We start from the raw sequence: 14,016 nt of genomic DNA, 5'->3' as shown, positions 1-14,016 counted from the left end.
TAACATGTGACCTTCAAAACATTTCTGCAAATCCTTGGGGCTTTGAGATGTACAGAATTCATCATGCCAAAAAAAAGTCTGCTGCTTGCTAAATTTTCTTTTGGCAGGAAGCCTAAGTAAATTTTAGAATACTAATGAGCATTTAGTTCACTTTCATTGATGAAGATGCTGCCTTATCCTAAACTTTATGACAGAACTTTAAAAAATTACAGAATGTAGGTTCTTGAAAGGACATTCAGCATTAGCATTTATTAGTTACATGAAAATTTAACAGCATGACTCTACTAAATGACTACGGATGGCTAATATAAACAAAAGTATACGTACACATTTTAATCATCTGTCGGTTGAAAGCTATCTAGGTTGTATGCATTTCCTGCTATTGTGAAGAGTAGCAATGAGCATGGTTGAGCTATCTCTGTTGTAGAAAGTTGAGTTCTTTGGAAACAGGGCAAGTAGTCATGTAATTTGGTCATATAGTAGATCTAGTTTTCACGTTTTCAGAATTCACACTGAATTCCAGAGTGGCTGTACGAGGTTAGTACCATAAACAGTAAATGAGTGTTGACCTTGCATCCTTACCAGCATTTGTTGTCAACTGTTTTCTTGATCTTGGTCATTCTGACTTGAGCAAGATAAATTGCTAAGTATTTTTAACTTGAGTTTCCAAGACTGCTAAGGATATTGAATACATTTAAATAAATATCCTAGCCATTTTTATTTTTTATTTGAGAACCTGTTTTTTCTTTCAGGTAAGTAGCCATCCTTTTCATTTGAGACATTTCTTTTCTTTTTTTCTTTTTTCTTTTTTTTTTGTTTTGTTTTGATTTTTTTAAATTTTTTTAATTTATTTTTTATTCTTTGTGTTTCGAGTTCGTTTTTATATTCTGACTATTAATCCTCTTTTTGATGAATAGCTGTCAAAGATTATCCTCCACTGTGTTGTCATTCTCTTCACTAAACAGATTGTTTCCATTGCTGTACAGAAAGTTTGGGACTCCGTTTGTTTCATTCTGACCTTCTTTTCTGAGCAAATTTGGCCGTATTCAGAAGTCACCTTCTACTCCTCTACCTTGTGGGTACTGGCCATGTTTTCTTCTATCATTTTAATGTTCAGGTTTCACTTTGAACCTTTTGATTCATTTGGAGTTGACTCTTGTGTTCGGTGATAGGTATAGGTCTAACTTCTTTATTTCACCTGTGAACATCCAGTTTTCTCAGCACTCTTTATTGAAGATGCTGTTTTTTTACTACTATGCATATTTTATGCTCTTTTTCAAAACATACATAGCTGTAGTTACATGAAATGATATTTGGGTCATTTCCCTTTCCATCTCCACTTATCTTTCAAATTCACAGCTTATTTTTTTTGAGTATCTTTGTTACATATGTATATATAAATACAGAAATATATAAATGCAACCTGCTAAGTTTCTGTCGTGTTGTTTCTGTGTACATGATTTTGAGGCAGCCCCAGTAGAAACATGTACAATCCAACTCTTGCTCCCCAGGCTTAGGGAATTTCACTGAAGTAGGAAGAGAAAGATTATAAGAGCCAGAAAACCAGGAAGTCTATTGTGAGATTGTGTCTCCTAGAAATGATAGAGAAGCTATTACTATGGTACCTCAATAATATGGCTGCCTAAAGAAGACCTGAACAGTGACAACACTAACAGACATGCTCCCTCAGAAAGTGGAATCTCATGAGTTCTATGAGCAAACAAAAAGCTTATAGAACTTACAAAGGGAGACAATTACTTCTCTTTTTGCCAGGGACCAACAGACCTTGGTGGGGGTTTTTTCTGTTGGTTCTTCTTGAGGCAGCAGAGGGGGAAGAGCAACAGTAGATGGTAAGAATTCTGTCTTATGAGATATGTGTCTAAGATTTTTTGTTTTATGATATATTGGGGTAAGATTTTTGTTTTATGAGATATTTATGGTTGCTGTATAATTATTAAATGTTTACTTATCTAACTCTAATTTATGTTGCTACTATAACTGACCTGCCTTCTGTGTTCCTCTGGGGCCAAAAACTGCAGTCTCTGGCACTTAGAACCTCATCCCAAGACAGCAAAGGATTAAATAAAATAGGTTTTTTTTCTATCTCAGCAGGAACTGTCTAACTTTCAGCCTGCTAGTTGAAGTCATAGAAAGAAAAAGGGAAACTTTGAAAGATGATTTTAATGTTTATTTCTAAGTTGTAAAAAGTTTCCTATGTTGCATACAGAGCCTTACAAATACAGAGGCAGATGCTAACATCCAAATATTGGACTTGGCATGGGGTCCCCAATGGAAGAGCTGGAAGATGGTCCAGAGGAGCTGAAGGGCTTTACAGCCCCATGGGAAGAACAATGATTTCGGCCACCCAGATGCCCCAAGACTCCCAGGGACTGAACCATCAACCAAGGGACACACATGGTTCCAGCCAAAAATGTGACAGAGGAAGGCCTTGTTGGGCATCAGTGGGAGGTATGGTCCTTGGTCAGGTAAAGGCTCAACAGAGGCCAGAACAAAGGGAAACCAAGGGTGGGGGAGGCATATACATGGAGGCAGGGGAGAGGCTGGGGGTCTTAGGGGAGGGAGGATATCAGAAAAGGTTTTACCATTGACAATGTAAATGAAGACAATATTCAATAAAAAAATAATTTAAAAAAGTTTCCTTTGAAAGCCCTCTAAGGAGGAAAAACTGAATAAAACAAAAGGGGGACGAGGGAAAATTCACTCTCCTTTTTTGTCCTCAGCACTTATACAACTATCAGAATGCATGATCACATGGTAAAAAGTTCATCACAAGTTTACACATAAATTAAAATCACAAATTGAATAGAAGTTTACAACAGTGAATGTTTACATGTAGATCCATCAGGAGTAATTATCTAGCTAAACATTCATCACCTGTCACAGCTTCAAAGGTTCATTGAGAGTTAAAAACCATAACTTAGTTATTAGTGAAGTTTTGTATAGATAAATTGAATCAACATTCTTACTTTCTGTCCTAGCATCTATAATAAATCTTTAGTTCCTTTTTTATGACCTTTGGTTAATGCTTTACAACTTCTTTGAATGTGCTCTGAGTAGTAGAATGCCTGGATACTATGTAGAAGCAATTGGTGACACATGGGAGACTGGCAGAGTTCTCATTGCAGTTTTGACTATCAAAAAGGACCTAACAGTACTCTTTATTATAAAAGAGCTTAATAAATACTGATATAATTTTAGCAATTCTTATAGGATCATCACAAAGAATTAAGAAGTCATCTATTTGTCTTTATAGTATCACTACAAGACAGTACATATTTGTAGATCTGCAGAGATCTCTTTAAAAGGGTGGGCTAATACCTAGTGATTGTTATATATGTCTTAATAATAAAAGGAAAAACATATTAATAGCAGGAATCTTTCCTAAAATGGTTTTCTCATGGGTCTTTCTTATGGGAACAAATCTGTCATGAATTATTTAATCCAAGGCAGAGACCACCTCAGGACGATTCCTGCTAGTTATTAGCTTGTTCTATGTTGGCTTCTGACATCTTGTGTGTTATGTTTTTTTACCTGTTTTTTGTTTGTTTGTTTGTTTTTGAGTAATACTAGTGCTATGGTTTGTATATGCTCAGCCCAGGGAGTGGCACTATTAGAAGATGTGGCCCTGTTGGAGTAGGTGTGGCCTTCTTGGTGGGTGTGGGCTTTAAGACCTTCATCCTAGTTGTCTGGCAGTTAGTATTCTGATAGCAGCTTTCAGATAAAGATGTAGAACTCTCAACTCCTCCTGCACCATGCCTGCCTGGATGCTGCCATGTTCCCACTTTGATGATACTGGACTAAACCTCTCAACCTGTAAGCCATCCCCAATTAAATATTGTCCTTAAAATATTGGGACATGGTGTCAGTTGACTGCAGTAAAACACTAAGACAATTAGTATTGTAGGAGTTCGGAATTGATCTCACTTTGAAAGTTTGGTAGAGTTTTATATTAAATCTGGACATGAACTTCTTTTGAAATTTAATTTGGAAGAGATCTTAATACTGTTTCAGGTGAAAAGGAACATACTTGCTATTTTTTCTTTTTTTTATTATTTTCTATATTCTTTGTTAACATTCCAAATGATTTTCCCTTTCCTGTTTCTCCCCTCTCCATAAGTCCCATAAGCCCTCTTCCCTCTGCCCATTCCCCAATCAACCCCCTCCTACTTCTCTGTCCTGCCAGTCCCCTACAATGCTGCATCAAGCCTTTCGGGGACCAGGGCCCTCTCCTTCCTTCTTTTTTGGAATGATTTGATATGTGAATTGTATCTTAGGTATTCTGGGCTAATATCTAGTTATCGGTGACTGCATCCATGTGTGTTCTTTTGTGAATGAGTTACCTCACTTAGTATGATATTTTCCAGTGGTTTGAATATGCTTGGCCCAGGGACTATCACTATTTGGAGGTGTGGCCTTGCTAGGGGAAGTGTGTCATTGTGAAGGTGGGCTTTCAGAGCTTCTTCCTAGCAGCTAGAGGATGCCAGTCCTCTGTTTGCCTTCAGAACAAGATATTGGACTCTCAACTCCTACTGCACCATGCCTGCCTGTGTGCTACCATGCTCCCACCTCTGAACTTTGTCTTGGTCATATTACTTCTTTATAGCAGTAAACCCCTAAGACATACAGTTTAAAGACAATAGAGATTTGATGTGTCCCAAACATGCTGCACTTAAGCTAAGAGAGTTAAAAAAATACTTAAAATAACCAACCTAAGTCTAATAATCTAGACTTTCCTATATGAGTTTTAGTAAGATCTGTTAATATTCTTCTATAATGTCAGGTGCACAATGTTTCTCTTCTTATGTTAGAATTAAAAAAAATTAGATGTTATTTTATTCTTGTTTCCTATATTACAGTCTACTCATTTTGTTAAAATTATTGTTAAGTGCATTTTGGTCAAATAGTTTTTTTATTAATCACTCTATTCATTAGGGTTTTAAATGATATCCCCTTTCCCTGTTACCCATTTATAACCCACAAACTCATTCACCATCTCTCATCTCCCATTTGCTTTTATGAGGCTCCTCCTCCACCCACTCACCCACTCCTGCCTCTTGGTCAAATATCTAAGTTTCGTACATTACCCATTAACATTTGCTTTTCAGTATTGTCATTACAGAGACATCAAACATTTTCCTTACATATGTTCAACTTTACTCAAATCATAAACTGTGTAAATATTAATATCTTGTTTATTTACATGAAAGTTGTTGAATGGTTTTCTCCATTCTTTAAAGGTAGAACTCCTTGTGAGGAAAAGTATTAAGTATGTTATTATTAAAAAATAGCAATGGTGAAGTGTATGAACAAAACACACTGTAATAAGCTGGAAATTCTAAAAGAATTAATAAAATAAAGTTAAAATGCAAAAAATAGTAACCATTGTATGATGTCAATATTTTAGAAATTGTCTTTTGTGTGTATGTGTACGTATGTGTACATGTGTATACTCACATTTTCATAAACAAATAGGTGCCTGTTTTTCAATATGTATTTCCTGTTAGAAATGGCTAAGTCCAACTTGGTATATTGCAAACTTTCCATAAATATTTAACTTTTGTGTCTTTAGATACTGGAGGAAACATCTCTCAGCCCAGCAGTTACACTGATGAGCCATACAGGATGCCCCAAAGTTGGCAGAATTCACCAGGCCCAGAGTTGATATTAGTGATACATTGAATTCTGAGAAGTTAATGTCTATGCAGTACAGTAAGTGCCTTCGTATCAGGAGGGCTTTTTCTTCTCATAGTAGTTGAAAGAAGAGATATTGGATAATTTCCTGACCAAGCCTAGAAAATGTCTAGTGAAGATTAGGTAAAAATATCAGTCATGTGCTCATGGAGCTAACCCTTCCACAGAGGTCATAGAGCATATGCTCCATTGATTACTATGGGAAATTAAATAGTCCATTAGACCAGCAGAAATAGCTCAACATTATTTTTAAAGGTAACTGTCTTGTTCATGATCTCTCTAAGAGCATTTTTTAATATCCTTATTTCTGAGGTTGAATTTGATGGGACTGAAGAATGGGATAATCATGGTATATGGAATTGCTATGAGCTGTTATCTGCCCTAGGGGCTTCTGGCTTCATATAAACAATAGATGCAAAACCAAAGTGGATGATGAGGTGTGAGGCACAGGTGGAAAATCCCTTTTGCTTATTCTCAGCTGGAGGGATTTTGAGGACACAGGCAATGACAGACACATAAGTCAAGAGTCTAAGTAAGAATGTACCCAACAAACCCGACACTGACATCAGTCAAGAAGATGAGTAAGACTGTACTCACCAGGCTCAGCAAGAAGTTAATGTTTATGTAGTACAGTAACTGCCTTCATATGTCAGAAGAAGTATCTGATAAGGTTAAGTATGGAGAAAGACACATACTATTGCAAGTTGTTATAAAAATAGATCAGAAGCCACAAGTTGTCTGCATGCAGCATTGGTCATCACAAGAGGATATCAGAAACTTCCTTAGCACCATTAATGAACTACAGGGGGAAAAGGTAAAGTCAATGCTCAACCCAGCAGCACTTAGATTGGTTTATATTTATTAAAATAAAATGTTAAATGAGTATCTTTTGCTTAAATGAAAATGATTGAAATAATAAAAAAGACAAATTAAGACTGTGAAGTCAGATTTTTTTCTGTATTCTTTGTTTACATTCCAAATGATTTTCCCTTTCCCAGTTCCCCCCTCCCCATAAGTCCCATAAGCTCTTATCCCTCTGCCTGTTCTCCAATTAACCCCCTTCTCCTTCTCTGTCTTGGTACTCCCCTACAATGCTGGATCAAGCCTTTCCAGGACCAGGAACCTCTCCTTCCTTCTCCTTGGGAATCACTTGATATGCGAATTATGTCTTGGATATTCAGAGCTTCTGGGCTAATATCCAATTATCAGTGACTGCATTTCATGTGTGTTCTTTTGTGATTGGGTTACCTCACTTAGAATGATAATTTCCAGTTCAAATCATTTGCCTAAGAACTTCATGAATTCACTGTTTTTAATTGCTGAGTAGTATTCCATTGTGTAAATATACCACATTTTCTGTATCCATTCCTCGACTGAGGGACATCTGGGTTCTTTCCTGCTTCTGACTATTATAAATAAGGCTTCTCCGAACATAGTGGAGCATGTGTCCTTATTACATGCCAGGGAATCCTCTGGGTATATGCTCAGAAGTGGTATAGCAGGGTCCTTCAGAAGTGTCATGCCCAGTTTTCTGAGGAACTAGCAGACTGAATTCCAGACTGCTTGTACCAACTTGCATTCCCACCAGCAGTGGAGGAGTGTTCCTCTTTTTCCTTGTCCTCGCCAACACCTGTTGCTCCTGAGTTTTTAGTCTTAGCCATTCTGACTGGTGTGAGGTGAAATCTCAGGGTTGTTTTGATTTGCATTTCCCTAATGACTAATGATGCTGAACATTTCTTAAGGTGCTTATCAGCCATTCAAAGTTCTTCAGGTGAAAATTATTTGTTTAGCTCTGTACCCCATTTTTTAATAGGGTTATTTGGCTCTCTGGATTCTAACTTCTTGAGTTCTATATATATATTGGATATTAGCCCTCTGTTGGATGTAGGGTTGGTGAAGATCTTTTCCCAATTTGTTGGTTGCCCTTTTGTCCTTTGATTACAGAAACTTTGTAATTTTATGAGGTTCCATTTGTCAATTCTTGATGTTAGACCATAAGCTATTGGTGTTCTGTTCAGGAACTTTACCCCTGTGCCCATGTCCTCAAGAGTCTTCCCCAGTTTCTTTTCTATTAGTTTCAGTGTGTCTGGTTTTATGTGGAGGTCCTTGATCCACTTGGAGTTGAGCTTAGTACAAGGAGATAAGAATGGATCAATTCGCATTCTTCTGCATGCTGACCTCCAGGTGAGCCAGCACCATTTGTTGAAAAGGCTTTTTTTCCCACTGGATGGTTTTAGCTCCTCTGTCAAAGATCAAGTGTTTGGGTTCACTTCTGGGTCTTCAATCCTATTCCATTGATCCACCTGCCTGTCACTGTACCAATACCACGCACTTTTTAACACTATTGCCCTGTAATACTGCTTAAGGTCCGGGGTATTAATTCCCTCTGAAGTTCTTTTGCTGTTGAGAATAGTTTTAGCTATCCTGGGTTTTTTGTTATTCCAGATGAATTTGAGAATTGCTCTTTCTAATTCGATGAAGAACTGAGTTGGGATTTTGATAGGGATTGCACTGAATCTGTATATTGCTTTAGGCAAGATAGCCATTTGTACTATATAAATCCTGCCAATCCACGAGCCTGAAAGACTTTTCCATTTTTTGAGGTCTTCTTCAATTCCCTTCTTCAGAGACCTGAAGTTCTTGTCATACAGATCTTTCACTTGTTTGGTTAGAGTCACACCAAGATACTTTATTTTGTTTGTGGCTATTGTGAAGGGTGTCATTTCCCTAATTTCTTTCTCAGCCTGTTTATCCTTTGAGTATAAGAAGGCTACTGATTTGCTTGAGTTGATTTTATATCCTGCCACTTTGCTGAAGCTATTTATCAGCTGTAGGAGTTCTCTGGTGGAGTTTTTTTGAGTCACTTAAGTATACTATCATATCATCTGCAAATAGTGATAGTTTGACTTCTTCCTTTCCAATTTGTATCCTTTTGATCTCCTTATGTTGTCTAATTGCTCTAGCTAGAACTTCAAGTACTATATTGAAAAGATATGGAGAGAGAGGACAGCATTGTCTAGTTCATGATTTTAGTGGGATTACTTCAAGTTTCTCTCAAAACATGGTTAATAAAAGTTTAACCTCTATAATAAAACCTAAATGTTGTACTTTTCTTTTTTTTTAAAAAAAAAAAAATAGAAGAGGTTATCTAAGGGTATTGCAGATGGCCAGTAAGTAGTCATACTCCATCAAGGTGAGAAGGATAGAATGTGTTCCACCAAGGACCAGGAAGAAACACATTTGTAAGCCTCAGCTTTTTACTGAAATGTGATTGCCCTTTCCACCATATTCACTAGCATCTTGTGGATGGTAGTAAGGGTATAGCAGTTCTCACAGAAAGATAATGCACTGAGAAAGAAGTAAATAAGCATGTGGAGAGATCTGTCCACCCAAGACAAACCCATGATGACCAGGTTGCCTGTAATAGTGATTGTATGTAGGCAAAAGAAGACCAAAAAGAGGAAGGTGTCTCTATATGTGGGTAATCTGGGAAGTCTATGAGAATAAATTTGTTCAGGATTGTGAGCTGATTGTTATTTGCCTGGGTTCTTGAAATGTGAAAAAAAGAGAACAAGTCAATTTTCAATCTTTCTTATTCTTTAATACATTCAAATGAAATGAATGGAGTAAAAACAATGGATCATGTAACACATAATCAATTTTCTCTTCAGTTTAGCAAAACTGAGCCAAGTATGTGGATGATTCATTTTCCTAATTATGCATTCATTCATTTCTTCATGATCTCATTACTAATGATATGATTATGTCCGGAGGAATCATTCTGGCCTATTTAAAACATTTTGTTAGCTGGTAATTTAATATTGCTGAAATACTCCAATTGGTATTCAGTTGAAAGAGCTTCAGATACATTAGCTAAACTTCATTTGGATAAGACTGTCTACACTGAAATATGCTGAGTAAGTTTGTAGGCAGAGGAGCTTTCTCAGTTGATAGTGCATTTGCTGAACAAGCACAGGACTGTAGTTCAAAGTCTAACACCAAAATAAAATCTGGGCAAGCCTGTATTCCAGCACTGAAGATGCAGAGAAGGAATCACTGGGACAATTTTCCAGCTAGGCTATTTATAACAGGCAATATCTCACCTCAGCAGATATTCTGCTTCAGTCAATGGTCTAGAGAAGGATTGACGAAGGCACATATCAACTTTGGGCCTTCATGTGCATGTTCAGTCATGTGCATGACCACTCATGTCCACCTGCACATGAATGTGAAAACTCATATTCACACATAAACATGAAAATCATAATATAAAATAAAACAACATGTTGAAGGACAAAGCAACAGAGTTAGGTCTAACAAAGACACTCTTCAATAACAAATTGCCTGTAAATATTCACATAGTAAAGACTGATTTATAAATAATTTCAAGACTACACATGTGCAATGACTTAGAACTGTTAGAGAAACTTGAAGCATGTTTTTTATTGAAGAAGCCATCTAGATCCTAAATTATTAAAGAAATATTTTAAAACTTGCTCTGATTTCAATACTCTGTGAGGAGGGAAGCATGGAAGGTAAAATACCCCAGCAATCAGTTTGAAAATAGTTATCTCATAATAGCTCAGCCCTAAATGGGATTTTTATACTTCAGTTGCTCCACCATCAAGACTTTAGATATATCACAGAAGAGGAGGCAGAAAGTATGCAAGAACTGAATGAGGGGAAGAATGCTTTAAATTTCTTCATTATGGACAATATATGGTGACCACAATCATGGTCTTACACCTGCACAAGATCAAGGCAGTCCAAATCACAGCACATATAAAGCTGATGATAGCTAGACTTGATTACATTCTGACTATCTATTGGCAGTAAATAGTTTCTGGAAGCAGTGGGAGGGAGGATGTGCTAGGGGTTTTCTGAGAGTTGGGGAAACCAGGAAAGGCAATAATGTTTGAAATGTAAATAAAGAATATATTCAATAAAGTAAATAAATAAAATAGTTTCTAGAAAAGGGAAACTTCGTTCTTTATTGACTATTTCACCACTGGTATATTTTCCATGCTACAATGGGAATGCCCATGCAACATGGGAGCTCTAATTGGATTTAGTGGACTGTCAAGAAAGGAAGATGGGAGAGAGTCTTGGGATCTATGTGTGGAATTGGAATATAGAAATGGGGGATAGACACAATTATAGTCCATTCCATGCATACATATATGCAATGTCCAGAAAGTGTTGTAAAAATACCCCAGGATTTTCAGGGTTAGTAATGATAAGAACATGTGGTGGTATTGACCCCTAATACAGGCATTCATGGGATCATGCTCATTTCCTGAATGCTCAGATCATCATTAAGAAAGAGACAAAGGCTGCAAAATAACCCTGTCAATTCTTCAGTAACTATTATCTATTTAATCTCATCCTTCCCACCACCACAATATGATGCCTGTCTTAATAATTAATATTTTCAATTTTATATTATACAAAGCTTTGTTTCCTGTCTCACTAGTCAAAATATTTGACAAGTAGTGTTTATGGAGTCTACATTTCCTCAAATACTTTCAAATATTTATTGATTTTTCACTTCACTGCATAAATATGAGGAACATAAGACAGCTGTGATCCATATAGGACAGCTGAGATTAACTTATTTTGGAAATAATTATATCTAGGAAGTGGCATATTTGTAACTGGAATCACACTGTTTTGTCTCTAACTCCAAATTTTTCCACTCCCAAGTGTTTTTCCTTTCAATAATGTGACTATGATAAATTATTTCTATATTTCTCAAGGTGATACTGCAGAAGAATTTAAGAAGACAGGAATCCCCAATAAGCATTGCATGGACAAGTTAAGAATCAGAAAAAAAATCTACAGACAATGGCTGCTTTACTTTTTCACTATTGTGAATTTTGAACAAGTACAGTAACAGAATTGCCATAGTGCTTTGATATAATTCAGACTAAATTAACTTATGGCAGGATCTGTCTTGCTATTGTTAGAAGAGGCAAAGAAAAATAATGTAAACATATATGTGGGTCCAGAGATAATATAGAACCCCATGGACATGTATATAATATATACACATGTATCATACATATATGTGGATATATATGTAAATATAATAAACATGTATCACATATACTACACATATATGTACATATAGCTTTTATATATTATGTATATATATACAGAGTATATGTAACAGAGGATAAGCATAGGCTTCCTTTTTTCTGTGTTTATTGTAGGTTTTTGAAGTCTCAATATTTGCTTCCTCAGTATTACACCATTTACCCTTCTTATCGCTTAGATCAAAAGGCTCTTCTGTTATCTCTCTCACTCAAATATATACAGATGAGAGTCAGTAGAACACTACATATAGTACCCTAAAGTTCTCTGACTCTTTATGTAGCAACTCTGTAAGGAATCCATATCTAGGTATTTAAAATAAGAAGATAAACTTATGTCATTGAATGAAGTCAGAAAACACTAGCAAAAAAGTGTTCGTTTTGGTATCTTTAGAGGAAATTCATGATTTTTCTGTAATATATTATGAATGATTAAGTAAATGTCATATTTCATTAAACATGTATAGTTACTTCCAACACAACCATGAGATGTCTGTTATTTTCTTTTTTAAAGATTTATTTATTTTATTTATTGTTATATGTAAGTACATTGTAGCTGTTTTCAGATACTCCAGAAGAGGGCATCAGATCTTTTTAGGATGGTTCGAAGCCACCACGTGGTTGCTGGGATTTGAACTCGGGACCTTCGGAAGAACAGTCAGTGCTCTTAACTGCTGAGACATCTTACCAGCCCCCTGTCTGTTATTTTCGAAGTTCTCATTAATGTTAGAAGCATTTTGAAATGCAAACACAGGTATGATGATGTAAGCCTGTCATCCTGTAATTAAAGCACTCAGAAGGCTGAAGCAGAAGGGTTTCATGAATGCAGGGCTGAACTGCCTGGTCTGAACAGTAAGTATTAGGTTAAAGTGTAATATAATGGTTTATTTGTTCTAAAAAAAAAAAAAAACTGGAAAGATGAGTCAGCAATTAAGAGCACTAGCTGCCTTCCCTAAGGACCCCTGATCAGTTCCCAGCACCCACATGAGGCAGCTCACAAGTGCCTATAACTCCAGCCCAAGTTTTGGATCCCACATCTTATTTACCTATTTCTGAGGTTGTCACTAAACTGAGTGTTTCCAATTCCATTTGTGTTATCAATAATATGGACTAGAGAATTGTAGACTCTCTTCAATGTCCAAAGGAAATAATGAGTAGGGAAAGTAGACAGTGCTATCCCACAGACAATTTCTTTCTCTGGTGACAGCTAATTGTGAATAAAAAAGAGCCAGCAGATCTAGAATATTTTCATACCTCTCATGTAATAAAATCAAGTATACTCTAAAAGACACTCTTCATAATTTTGAGGGTCAGTATTTATTGTCTTCCGCAATTGAGAACTGGATTATTTTGCCTCCACATTCCCCATTCCTAGGTTACCCTCACAGATTCCTAGGAGGTTCTATTACCCTAGGATTCTAGCTAGTCCCTGAGGTACCTTGGCCCATTCCAGTTGCGTCTCTAAACACTCTCCTGTTCTGTTCTTCCTAACATTGATCTCTCCTGTTCCTATCCCCACCCCTCCTCAACAAGTCCCCTCCGCATCTCATCATATGCCATCTGTATATCTACTTCTCAGTGAGATTCATGCCACCCTCCTCTAGCCTTCCTTGTTACTCAGCTTCTTTTGGTTTGTGGATGATACCATGATTATCCGTTACTTTATCGCTAATATCCACTTATAAGTGAGCACATACTGTGTTTGTCTCTCTGAGTCTGGTTTATCTCACTCAGGCTGTATTTTCCCACTTGCAACCATTTGTAAGCAAATTTCATGTCATTGATTTTAATAGCTGAGTAATACTCCATTGTGAAAACATGCCACATTTTCTTTATTCATTTTTCAGTTGAAGGACATCTAGATTGTTTCCAGTTTCTGGCTATTATGAATAAAGCTGTATGAACAAGGTTGCACAAGTGTCCTTGTGGTAGGATGGAACATCTTTTGGGTATATGCTCAAAAGTATATATCTGGGTCTTGAAATGAGAAACTGCCATATTGATTTTCAAAGATGTTCATGGATTGTCATAGTGCTGCTTATCATGTTGCTTTATTTAGTTTCTCACTTGTAAATTATGCAAGAGATGCAGAAATTAATTGTCAGCAGAAGAAAAGGCAATAAAGTATTTGTATAACTTCCTGAGTAAACTTACAAAATGCCTGAAAAAGCTCAGGTGAAACCCCAGTTGATAGTTCCTATATCCAAGTCAT

At 36.5% G+C, this 14,016-nt stretch overlaps 1 pseudogene; it reads right to left on the bottom strand.

Moving 5' to 3' along the window:
- Positions 1 to 5,930: 5,930 nt before the first annotated feature.
- On the bottom strand, positions 5,931 to 9,871 carry LOC127697088 (olfactory receptor 10X1-like; annotated as a pseudogene).
- Positions 9,872 to 14,016: the final 4,145 nt, after the last annotated feature.

Source organism: Apodemus sylvaticus, chromosome 12 (assembly GCF_947179515.1).
Source record: "Apodemus sylvaticus chromosome 12, mApoSyl1.1, whole genome shotgun sequence".
In the NCBI taxonomy this organism is placed as follows: domain Eukaryota; kingdom Metazoa; phylum Chordata; class Mammalia; order Rodentia; family Muridae; genus Apodemus; species Apodemus sylvaticus.
This window is presented reverse-complemented; position numbering and strand designations above follow the sequence as displayed.